This window comes from Pituophis catenifer, unplaced genomic scaffold, assembly GCF_029215685.1.
Source record: "Pituophis catenifer annectens isolate HBS135680 unplaced genomic scaffold, rPitCat1.0.hap2 SCAF_1, whole genome shotgun sequence".
Classification (NCBI taxonomy): Eukaryota; Metazoa; Chordata; class Lepidosauria; order Squamata; family Colubridae; genus Pituophis; species Pituophis catenifer.
This window is the reverse complement of record NW_027256881.1, coordinates 77,707,580-77,720,474: the sequence shown is the minus strand read 5'-3', so window position 1 is coordinate 77,720,474 and position 12,895 is coordinate 77,707,580.

Below are 12,895 nucleotides of genomic sequence, written 5' to 3'. Positions count from 1 at the left end.
CTTTTAAAGTTTCTGTTTTTCTGGAGAAGTCGGCACCGGTTGGGGTACAGCAAACGTTGATTTTTTTCTAATTCTACATACTTCCTTATAACTGCACATACTCTTTTTATCATTCCAGATGATGATACAGCAAAATATAAGAAGCCTCTTGCAGTAAACCCTATATTCGCATTATGACTTTTGACAGAAGAATCAGTCCAAATCATTCTGTTTTATAAAATTAGAGCTTCTGTATACTTTCAGTGTGGTCAATAAAGAAATACCCCAAATCCTTTGATCTAAATTAAAGATCTTCTCAAGTAATGTTAGTAGATGTAAAATACAAAAATCTAGACAATCACTAATTAGCAGTAAAGAGGTTTTGTTTCCTGTATTTTTTTTCACTGTCAGCTAATGATTGTCCATATTTTTATATTCTAGATGCAGTAGCCAGTTGCCACCTGAGTGTAGTATAAGTCTGTAGCATTGCTTTCTGCAAAAAGGCAAGGATATTCCACTTTTTAAACATGCCAATCCATTTATTTTTACAAGCACTTTCTTTGCAAGTTCTGAATTCTATATTTCTAAAATCAAAAGTGTGTGTGTGCGCATGTGTGTGTTTCTAGGCTATAAAGAGCAAACTTTGAAATTCAAATAATGTAGTCTCCCTACTTAGGTAATATAAATGCTATTATGTGGCAGTAAATTAACTCATTTAATCGCTTAATCAAATCAGTGTGAAAAATAAGGTTATATACTGCAAATTGGGACTTTAAGTTGGAAGGCTTTTATTTAAGACCTGTTTTGTCAGCAAACTGAAGTACAAAGAGGAGAAATAATTTGAGCTACTATATAACAGGTTTTAACATGTTCATCTTATGGTAATCAGAATTAATTATAAATGCCCATGAGTAAGAACTTTCTTGTGAAATATAGAAAATGGTTTGCCTGATATGTGTTGATATAGTTATGCTTGCTTTGATATGGAGATAGCCATATCATTTATTTTTATATTTGTAGGTTTGTAATCATTTTACTTAATGGCACTGCATACATCAGAACTAGGTAGAAAAAGTGATTTTCCTTTTTGCCTCCCTGATCCAGTCATGGCAAGCAGAAGCAACTGAAAACAAGTCTGCTTCAGTTGCAGCATCAGTATTGTTTCTGTTTTTTGTCTGTATTTTTGCAGTTTGCTTTTGAGGGTGAAACAGGAATGCTAGTGCCAATAGAAGACAATATTTGTAGCTCACGGTTAAACTGTGGGGTCTTTAGTGCTCTTGGTTATTTTTTTGCAGATGTTTCTTTGGGTAATGAGAGCTCAGGGCGCCAAATACCCCCTCAGGAATGCCAGTGCAATGCAGAAGGCTCGACCTTTCTCTGTTTTACACATAGTATCTTTGACTCTGATTGGGCTACCTCGTTTTTTTTAAATATTAAAATAAAAATGGGGTGGGGAAACGCAACATGTTAGTATCAGGTGGCCAATGAACACAAAGGTCGCTGCGATGCCAACCAACAAAATTCGTTGGTTCACTGGCCAAGTGTGGTCTGTTGTCTTGATTAGTATAGGTTTGAAGAATAAGTACTGTAATTATGATTAGTGCCCAAACATGACTTAGTGTGCATTATCAATATTATTGATCACCTCAGACAAAAGTATTTCCTCCATGTAATCCTTAGTATATCTGTCCTGCTAACCTAAAAAAAACCTCCAGTTATTAAAAATCTCTTTATCTCATTAAATGGAACTTAATCCATGCTGTAGAGGTAGTCCTAGATTTACAACCATTCATTTAATGACTATTCAAAGTTACAATGGCACAGAAAAAAGTGACATGGCCACTTTTCACACTTATGACTGCTGCAGCGTCCCCACAGACATGTGATCAAACTTTGTGTGCTTGGCAACTATCGTGTATTTACAATAATGGCAGGGTCCTGGGATCCTGGGATTGTAATTTGCAACCTTGCTAGGGAACTTCTGACAAGCAAAGTCAGTGGGGGAAGCCATAATTGCTTAATGACCACATGTTTCATTTAACAACTGTAGTGATTTGCTTAATCATGTCAAAAATGATTATTAAAAGGGTTATGACTCCCTTGAGTACCTTGCTTAGCAATGGAATTTTTGGGCTCAATTGTGGTCACAAGTTGAGGACTACCTATACTCTAATTAATTTAATTTAATTAATTAAATTTATATGCCGCCCCTCTCCGAAGACTCAGGGCGGCTCACAATACATTTTAAAAAATCATTATAAAAAGACATTGAAAAATTAAAAACATTAAAAACTCATTCACACCATTCATGTCCGGATCTCGCCAGATCACAAGAGCGAGATCAACAGCCCCAAGCCTGCTGGAAAAGCCAGGTCTTCACCACTTTTCAGAAGGCCAATAGGGTGGGGATGGTCCGGACCTCAGGAGGTAACTGGTTCCAGAGAGCTGGGGCAGCCACAGAGAAGGCCCTCCCCCGCAGGCCCGCCAGCCGACATTGGATCCGGAGAAGACCAACTCTGGGATCTTACCAGTCGCTGGGAGCTATGCGGCAGAAGGCAGTCTCGAAGATAACCTGGCCCTGAGCCATGTAGGGCTTTAAAGGTAATAACCAACACCTTGAATTGTGACCGGAGACCAATAGAGAGCCAGTGCAGCTCATGGAAATCCTTAAAGTGGCCTTAAATAGAGAATTAGCCATGTTCACAGATCCTTTGAATTGGAAAAGCCTGAACCAGTAGTTTTCCATCAAGCAATAAGAGAACTATTGAATTCAAGAGTAATCCCAGGATGTATAATTTGTAGCAACCACAAATCCTAAAATAATTTTTAACGAATTTACTAAAAACTTCCCCCTGCTACTCAGACTAACCCGAACACAACCCAGCCCCCACCTAAACAGAACACACCCCATCCAATCAGAGGACAGCCAAACCCCCAACCAATCAGAACACACCTCCACCCAATCAGAACACAGCCAAGCTCCCACCCAATCAGTTCACACCCCCACTGGCAGTTAAAAGAAAGAAACAGCTGCGATCACACACATTGCTCCTAGAAGCACAAAACCTTCAACAAAGAATAAAATGTAAGAAAGAGAAAAGTAAAGAAGTAGGAAAGAAAAAGTCAAGGGAACAAACGACTTCCCACTTTCTTTGGTAGAGATACACATGTGACATACTGTGACCTCTTACTCCAAGACTAACAGTAACACACAGTATTACTATAATCATAAAACAGTTCTGATCGTTAAATGCCAAAATCAAAGTTTCATTTGTCCTGGTTTCAAGGAAAAAATCCAAAAGTGGTTTCCAAGTAGAAACAAAGTTAGATAACAGTCTTTTCTTTGATCAAAATGTTTCGCCATCTTCATTTCATTTCACCATAAGTTCTTCCGTTGCCGGGATCTGTATGTCCTTCCATCCCTGTGGCATACAAAAAATCTTGCTGATGTTAAAAATAAAAACAGACACATTTTTTTCAAGACATGTATCCATCAATTCTAAAAGAAAAATATCTGGTTTCAATTCTGCGTTCCAAGAATTCTCTGAATCAAGGTACATATCTGATTCCAGTATTTCTTAGCCTTTTTACATTTCTAACAAAGTTGATAAAAATGTACCTTCAAACTTATTACACTCGGAGGTGGTGAAGACAGGCAAGGCGGCCCTGCCGCGTCTGTTGCTGGGGAGGTGGGGCGATCACTTGGCCAGGGCAGCCTCAGCAGGGGCTGCATCGGTCTCTCCACCTGTGCCATGTTCCGCTCCGGCCAGCGGCACAGCTACAAGTACAGCGACCTGCTCTTCGGCAAGATGAAGGGCGACCCGCACTAGCCCATCCGGGTAAGCGCCACCCACCAGGCTGAAGGAAAAGCACTACGGGCTGTCCCGTCCGTGCATGGGGGGCAGCCACCATGGCAGTGGCTTCCGCGCCTCTCACTCCGTTTCTTCACCAGCAGAAAGCGCCACTGCTGAAATTTTTTTTTTCCACTGGCTCCACAGAAGTTAAACCTGATGAACATCCTCACCATGGGTGCAACCTAGAAACAGTGTCAAAGTTGAAACCTTGCTTCATAACTGATGGGGCAGGCACCGTGACTGCAGCAAATGCCTCAAGTTGGTTTGTTGAGCAATTTAAAGATAAGTCATAAAATCATCTGTTCTGGTTTTAGCAATCTGATTTTATTAAGGGTGAAGAATAAAGGGATGGGGACATTTTTCTAATTCAATTGGTACTGTGTGGATTTAGTAGAAGAAACATGAATTATTGGAGTGTGGTGTGCAAGTAAAGCCTTGGATGAAGAATTCAAAGGATCAGATAGAAAGTACATTAAACTGAAGAAAAACACAAAAAAGCATTCAAAAATTATACCTAATTCTAAGTCCGCCTCCCTCAAAAATGGCAAAAAAGAAGAAGAAGAAGTTGAGCTGTAGACTTCTAGTAGCACTTCCAAAGGAACATATCTTGGCATTGTAGTCCAAAAAGGACATCAAAAAATAAAAGCAATACTTTTATTGCTTAAATGTATATGCTGCCAATCTCACTGACAAAGCAACTCTGGGAAGCTTACAAAACGGTAAAAAAGCTAAATATAAAAACAGTTAAAATTAAGAAGACTTAAAATCAAGGGGGTGGACAGCAGGGGTGTGTTTGAAGTTTTCTCTTACACTGTAAACCACCTCCAGTGGAGAGCATCCCCATTGGGGCCCCAAGCCATCTGACAAAGCCATGTTGTAAGGCCATTCCAGAAGGCCAGAAAGGTGGGGGCAGATCTCACCTCCGGTGCCAGAATGTTTGACAGAGTAGAAGCCGTAATATATACTAAGAATAGGTAAAATTTAGCATTAAAACAATGTATATATATAAAAGCAAAATACCACTCATGAATCATCACAAAATCTCCAGGACCATAAAGCAGTGATGAAATCCTCCCTGGTTTGCCACTGGTTTCCTGCCTGTGCATGTGCAGTGCACACCAAGCGTGTGCTGTGCATGCACATGCAGTGCATTCCAAATGTATGCTATGTGTGCATGCGCAATGTGCACCGGATGCACGCTGCATGTGCATTATGTGCCAAACACACACACACACCGGGGTGTCTTACCTCCACAGTATTTTTTTCCAGAGAGTAAGTCACCAGTGTAGCAAGTTTGATTAAAATTGCTGGAGGCGTTCCAGAGTTATGGTGGAACACACACAGACACAGACACACACACATCGGGTGTCTTACTCTCACAGTATTTGTTTCCAGAGAGTAAGTCATCTGTGTACTAAATTTGGTTGAAATTGCTCGAGCTGTTCCATAAATACCGTATTTTTGGAGTATAAGACGCACCTTTTTACCCCCCAAAAGGGGGTGAAAATTTAGGTGCATCTTATACACCGAATGTAGCCCTGTGCACCCACTGGCCCCCACCCTTTGGCCTCTGCCTAGCAGCAGTTACCTCCTTGCAAGCAAACAGCAAGAAAAAACAGCCCCTTTCAGCTTCACCATAGGCTAATTAGCACAAGTTGATTAGATCGGCCTCCCGACTCAGCTGATTTGCTCTCAGCTGATTTGCACAGGGCTCTGCTGCTTGCTACAAGGAAGTAAATTGCTGGAGCAGATTTTTTTTTCCTTGTGCTAATCAGGCTATGCTGAAAATGAAACTGACAGTAAAGCAGGCTGTTTACTGTTTGTTGCAAGGAGGCAAAATTAGGCAGAGGGAGATTTCTTTTTCTTCTTTTTCCTCACCAAAAAAGGTAGGTGCAAACAATGGGAAATTTAGGGCAAAAGAGGAGAGTTCAAGATTTTAAAACACAAAAGAAAAAGAAAGAAAAAGGCAAAAATAAAAATGGAAGGGAGAAAAAGAAAAAGAAATGAAAGAGAAAGATGTTATACATATTTAGAATTGAAATATGAATAGTAGTAAGAAATAAATGGGAAATCATGATTGTAAAAATGAAATGAATAATAATTGGAATATTTGTCTTTGTATTTTTGAAATCTCGACAATGATAAGTTTTTATTTTTTTATTTTTTTTAGAAATATGAATAAGTATAAACTAACAATTGAAATACCTTGGTATATGATGGTGAAAGTAAAAAGGATTAAGTTGTAGCTTGGATAACAGCTAGAACATTTTAAAATTTAATTAGGGAAATTGTAACGATTGAAATATTTTTAATTATATATTGTGATGAAAGTAGAAATGATTAAGTTGTGATTTGGAGGATTATATGGGCAAAACTATTTGGGTTATTGGGAGAGTTTAAGATGTGAAAATGAGTAACATAAGGGGAAAGCTCTATTTAACTAGGACATTGTAATAATTGAGATACTATTAATTGTATATTGTGTTGAAAGCAGAAATGGTTAAATTGTGATTTAGAGGAATATATGGGGAAATTATTTGGTTTATTATTATTGGTAAATATAATTGATTTGTAAGAAATTGGATTGCCTGGAAATAATTGGAATATTCATGTTCATATTGATTAATATACAAAAAAAGTTAGTTTTATAACTGATTTATATTAAAATATTGAATTTGTATTAAACAATTGTAATATTACATAATTAACCAATGTGAGGATGGAGATAAAAATAGATGACAATAGGAAGGGGTATAATATAGAATAGAAGGGAAAAATTGATTAAGATTAGAGATGAGGATGAAGGGTAATATTGGTTTTAAAAAAAATAGATGAGGAATAAATATGGCAAAAAGGAAATATAGAAATTGTAAATTTAATTGAAATGACTAAACACTGTTTAAATTTGTGAACCAGCCAAATACTCTGTTCAAAGAAAATACATTGTATGTTTGCATGTGTTTGTCTAAAAAATAAAAAAAAAACTTTATTAAAAAAAACAAAACAAAAAAAGTAGGTGCGTCTTATACTCCAAAAAATACGGTACATACATACATACATACATAGATCCTTTTATATATATATATATAAGATTAACCCAGATATTAATAGAATTTTTCTTGTTTGAATTAGGGATCACAGGAACAGCTTGCTATAGGCGAATTTGCAAGGTCTCTTCTTGTTATTCCAAATATGTTAGCAGTTAATGCTCCTCAAGATGCTATAGATCTTGTTGTAAAGCTCAGAGCATTTCACAATGAAGCGCAAGTGAATCCAAATCGCAAAAAATTGAAGTGGTAAGTATGCATACAATTGATAACATCAGAGTATTGATTTGCTTTATGCATTTTTGCTTAATCTTGTTGAATCAGAATTGGGCATGAACATTCAGCATCCTAAGCCAAAATGATTCCTAGTTTTAAGATGCTAGCATACAGTAAAGTAAGCATACAGTTTAAAGTAAATGTTGGTGCTTGGTCTTATATAGTTGGCTTATAGCTTTATTTATCAGAAGAAATGGAGTGGTATATGTATTTTGGGTGTGCAAAATCTAAATTTTTATGTGTGGAATGTTCTTGATAATTCCAGAATGCTCTAGTTTCTTTCCGGATAGTGTTAATCAAATTCTGTGCACGGATTGGCAATTTCCCAGAAGTCAATCCCCCAAACTAGAAGTGGTTTGTTATGTTCTGGACATAGCTTGAGCTTGAAACAAATTTTCCCTTGGGACTTCACAAATAGTTTTCACTTTGGAGGATTAACTTCTGGAAAACAGGTGACTCTTAGCAGAATCAGCATGCCATTCTGCTAAGAAATTTCCATTGTTCTTTGGAATACTAGCTGAATACCTGTGCTCCGCTACGAAACTATGTGATTGGGCTTGATAAATCGACACTTACAGCTTGAAAATTAATTAATAGTTACGATCGCCCTTCCCTCTCCCCTTCTCTCCCTCAGGCTTTGCCCCACAGAAGCCTCCCCTATCCTATCCCCTTCTCTCCCTCAACCTTGCCCCACAGAAGCCTCCCCTATCCTATCCGCTTCTCTCCATCAGCCTTGCCCCACAGAAGCCTATCCTATCCCCTGCTTGCTGCTGTGAAAGTAAAACTGAAACTGAAACTCCTCTCCTCTCCTTGTGTTTTGCATTTGGAACAGATTTCTTTTCAGGTGGGGAGGGGGAGTAGAACTCCTTAGCATCAGAGCATGTTTATAATAATATAGGAAATACTAATGCTCTGATGGTCATTTTGAAAAATCCTTTATTAGTGAGCACCTAGAAGCCGAACATACGTGGCAAATTTCAAGTTTGTAGGCTTTACAGCAGTGGTGAAATCCTACCGATTCGCAATGATTCCAGCGAACCGGTAGTGATAAAAGCTACCGGTTCGGCAAACCAGTAGTTAAAAAAAGCTGCTGGTTGGTCCAAATCGGTATTTCCGACAATAAGCTGTGACGTGCAATTTAAAATCACTAGAAAGCAGGAAATCCTGCTTTCTAATAAATCTAAATCGCGTGGCACAGCTTTTCCCCCTCCTCACTGTTCTACTTAGCTTCCCAAGCCTCCTATTTCTGCGCATAGCGTATTCCACCATAACTCTTTGACGCCTTGAGCAGTTTTAACCAAACTTGCTACACAGATTACTTACTCTCTGGAAAAAAATACTGTGGGGATAAGACACCCCTAAGACCAGGGATGAAATCTACTTACCTTCCTTACCGGTTTTGGAAGCAAAACCTTCTGCACATGCGCAGGAAGTAATGACACCTGGGTGGGTGGGTGGAGCTTTGCTCCGCCATCGCTACCGGATCACCGAATCAGTCCGATCCAGGAGCATTTCACCCCTGGCTAACACCCCTCGGTGTGTGTGTGTGTGTGTGTGTTTTCCAGCATAACTCTGGAAAGGCTCAAGCAATTTCAACCAAACTTGGTACACAGATGACTTACTCTCTGGGAAAAAAATTGAAAAACATTTGAAAAAAAATTGACACTTGCATTCTCAATCATGATCAATAAGCCACAGGTTCAGTCTATTAAGTACTGTGGAGTGGATTTGAGATCACCACGTTTCTCCCACGGATAAATTTATGTTGCTTGCTCAAGGGTGGGTTCATCACAGAATTTATTTATTCTTGCTCTTGGAGGTGAAACTAAAAATGTTGTTTATAATCAAGTTTTTTTTAAATTAATATTATACTTAATTTGAATAATATTTTACTTTATAATTTGTATACTGTGCTTATACTTTTAAAACCCTGTAAATAAAATTGCTTTGATTTGACACTAAAGATATAATTCATTCCTTTTCCTGTCTAATACAAGATTGGGATAAATAAATACCCGGGCAACATCGGGTAATCAGCTAGTATATCATAAAATAACGGAGAGAGACAATGAAGCTACACTTGCTGGATGTGCTGAAATGAAGACTGGATCACCACCATGGATAGAGCAGGAAATAGGACTTGATAGTTAAATGGCCCATCAAATTTGTAATAATGAACTTGAGTGTTTCTTTAGGTGAGCAGGACAGATATAGTAAGGATATGGAGGAAATATTTTTGGTCAAGGTGATCAGTAATATTGATAATGCATCTAAGTCATGTTTTGTGTAGTAATCATAATTAACAGTACTTATCCTTCAAACCTATACTAACCAAGACAATAGACCACACTTGGCCAGTGAAAACAACTTCTATTGTTGGTTGGCATTGCAGTGATCTTTGTGTTCATTGGCCACCTGATACTGACATATTCTGTTTTTTCCCCCCACTTTTATTTTAATATTAAAAAAGAATGAGGTAGCCCAATCGGAGTCAAAGATACTATGTGTAAGACAGAGAAAGGTTGAGCCTTTTGCATTGCACTGGCATTCCTGAGGGGGTATTTGGTGCCCCGAGCTTTCATTACCCAAAGAAACATCTGCAAAAAAATAACCAAGAGCACTAAAGACCTCACAGTTTAACCGTGAGCTACAAATATTGTCTTCTATTGGTACTAGCATTCCTCTTTCACCCTCAAAGGCAAACTGCAAAAACACACAGACAAAAAATGGAAACAACAAAGATGCTGCAACTGAAGCAGACTTGTTTTCAGTTGCTTTTGCTTGCCATGACTGGATCAGGGAGGCAAAAAGGACAATCATTTTTCCTACTAATACCTATTGTATGCCTGCTGAATGAATTAATTAGCTCTGTTATTCATAGCCTAAAACTTAACTTTCTGATCCTTTTGGAACTCTTATCACAACATATGTGTCCAAAAGGGCACATAATATCATGACATAGTACGTCCCATCGCTAATGTGGAACTCAAGTAAAGCTTATAATACCCAGTGGTATGTCTCCAAGCCTATCCAACAAAATTATGTTGTAAAAGTTCTTTTCAGTGTTTGGAGTCTATGGGAACATGATGGTATCAGGATAGAGTTCCAAGAAATTAGGCAATTTGGTTTTTACTATGTATTTTGGAGGGACACTCCAGTTCTATTTAGCATAAGGAGGTACTACTACCTTCACCTGTCCATACCAGTCTTGAATATAGCCCAAAGACAATGAAGGTCAACGTAAGAAAACTTGAGAATTAAAGTAACTTGAACAATTAAGACAGGGGCATTGAAATGAAGTCTATCACAACAACATAGGTGTCCAAAAGGGAACACATAATATCATGACATAGTACGTCCCATCACTTATGTGGAACTCAGGTAAAGCTGATAATACCCAGTGGTATGTCTCGAAACCTGGCCAACAAAATGATGTTGTAAAAGTTCTTTCCGGTGTTTGGAGTCTATGGGAACATGGGTAAGGAGAACCCGGCTTAAACTCAACCCTTGTATGCTGAGCCACTGTGGACTCTAGGTCTCCTTACATTTTGACATTTTCTGTCAATGGTTCTGACTGGGGTTGCATTGCCCATCAGGACATTATGATCTATGTGTGTCTTCAACACTTTTGTCTTCATTGGTCCCTCTCTTCATAAAAATACTATTAAACGTATTTCATATGATTTTCAATGTTTTAATTGCAATTTATAGAGAAATAGAGAAATGACATTTTTATTCTTTTGTAACAATCACTGGTTGAGTTATTAAAAGATGAAATTGATTTTCATCCTTTCATGAAATAATCCAGGAACTTCACAATAAAAGTGCTATAAAATTAAAATTTAGGTAATCAGTTTGTGTTTATGCATGGAAATATTGCTATCCAAATGTAAAGGTTTGTAAAATTTAATATAACATTCTCCTGTGAAAATTATTTTAAAAATATTTTTTTAAAAAATTATCTTAGTGGCTTTTAATTTGAACGGAATTATATGGGTATCTTACTTGTATTCGTTTTCTATTTATTGTGTATATTATCAAGGTAAAAAGCACAATGAAAATGGGCAACGGAAACAGTCAATTACATTCCAGTGTAGTTTTCTGCCCCTTCAAGGATAGGTGAAACACACTTGGGGGAGGGAACACTGGTTGTTGGGAAAGCATCAGTTATAAACCATGGTTTAGAAGTTACATTGGGTTAATTCACACACTAAACTGTAAACTACACCAAGTTCATTTTAGTTTAGCCATTACAGTAGATATAAACTTAAGTTATTGACTGCTTACTTGGAAATAACAAAGCTAATTTAAGTAATGTATTAAACAAGCTTCGGATTTTATATTTTCACATTGATTTTGACTCAGCAATTAAATCAGTTAATCTACTGTCACATAAAAAAAAAACAATTATGACCCTTTCTACATGTTGTTTACAACCCTTCCTGTCAACGCTCACCTGTCAAAAAAATTCCTTGGCTTAATATGTTGTGGGAACCTAGATGTAGGTGTTTGGAGAAACATTATTTAGGCCTTAGCATTATAAACCCAGTTAATTCCAGTTCTTCAACATTATTCAAACTACTTGTGTAGGACTGGCCAATATATTCTGTAGAAAAAGATTTTGTTAGTAGTTACTCTTATGAACTAATTCGTCATTCCTGAAACATTTCATTAATAGTTTTCCAGCTGTTTCACAATGGCACAAACGTGCAAAACTCTGAATTACAAACAAATCGATAATCTTGAAAAAAGAATCACTCCTACACAGCAGAAAGCAACCTTTACGCCAATTTCAGATAACCATTTTAGATAGTTCTGCATTCTGCGTAGTATTGGACTGGGCCTAGGAGAGCTGAGCCCCACACCTTGAATTATTTTGCAAAGTCCACCTGCAATTCAAACAATAGAAATGAAAATTAAATGGCCTCCTCCAGTCCCAGTGATGGTATCAGGATAGAATTCCAAGAAATCAGGCAATTTGGTTTTTATTACGTATTTTGGAGGGACACTCCAGCACAAAATTGAGTTCTATTTAGCATAAGGGGGTAAAAAACACTACCTTCACCTGTCCATAGCAGTCTTGAATATAGCCTAAAGGCAATGAAGGTCAAAGTAAGAAAACAGAATTAAAGTAACTTGAACAATTAAGACATGGGCATTGAAATGAAGAATCTATCACAACAGATGTCCAAAAACACGAAATATCATGACATAGTACGTCCCATCACTTATGTGGAGCTCAGATAAAGCTGATAATACCCAGTGGTATGTCTCGAAACCTGGCCAACAAAATGATGTTGTAAAAGTTCTTTCCGGTGTTTGGAGTCTATGGGAACATGGGTAAGGAGAACCCGGCTTAAACTCAACCCTTGTATGCTGAGCCACTGTGGACTCTAGGTCTCCTTACATTTTGACATTTTCTGTCAATGGTTCCGAGTGGGGTTGCATTGCCCATCAAGACATTATGATCTATGTGTGTCCTAAACACTTTTGTCTTCATTGATCCCTCTCTTCATAAAAATACTATTAAACGTATTTCATATGATTTTCAAAGTTTTAATTGCAATTTATAGAGAAATGACATTTTTATTCTTTTGTAACAATCACTGGTTGAGTTATTAAAAGATGAAATTGATTTTCATCCTTTCATGAAATAATCCAGGAACTTCACAATAAAAGTGCTATAAAATTAAAATTTAGGTAATCAATTTGTGTTTATGCATGGAAATATTGCTATCC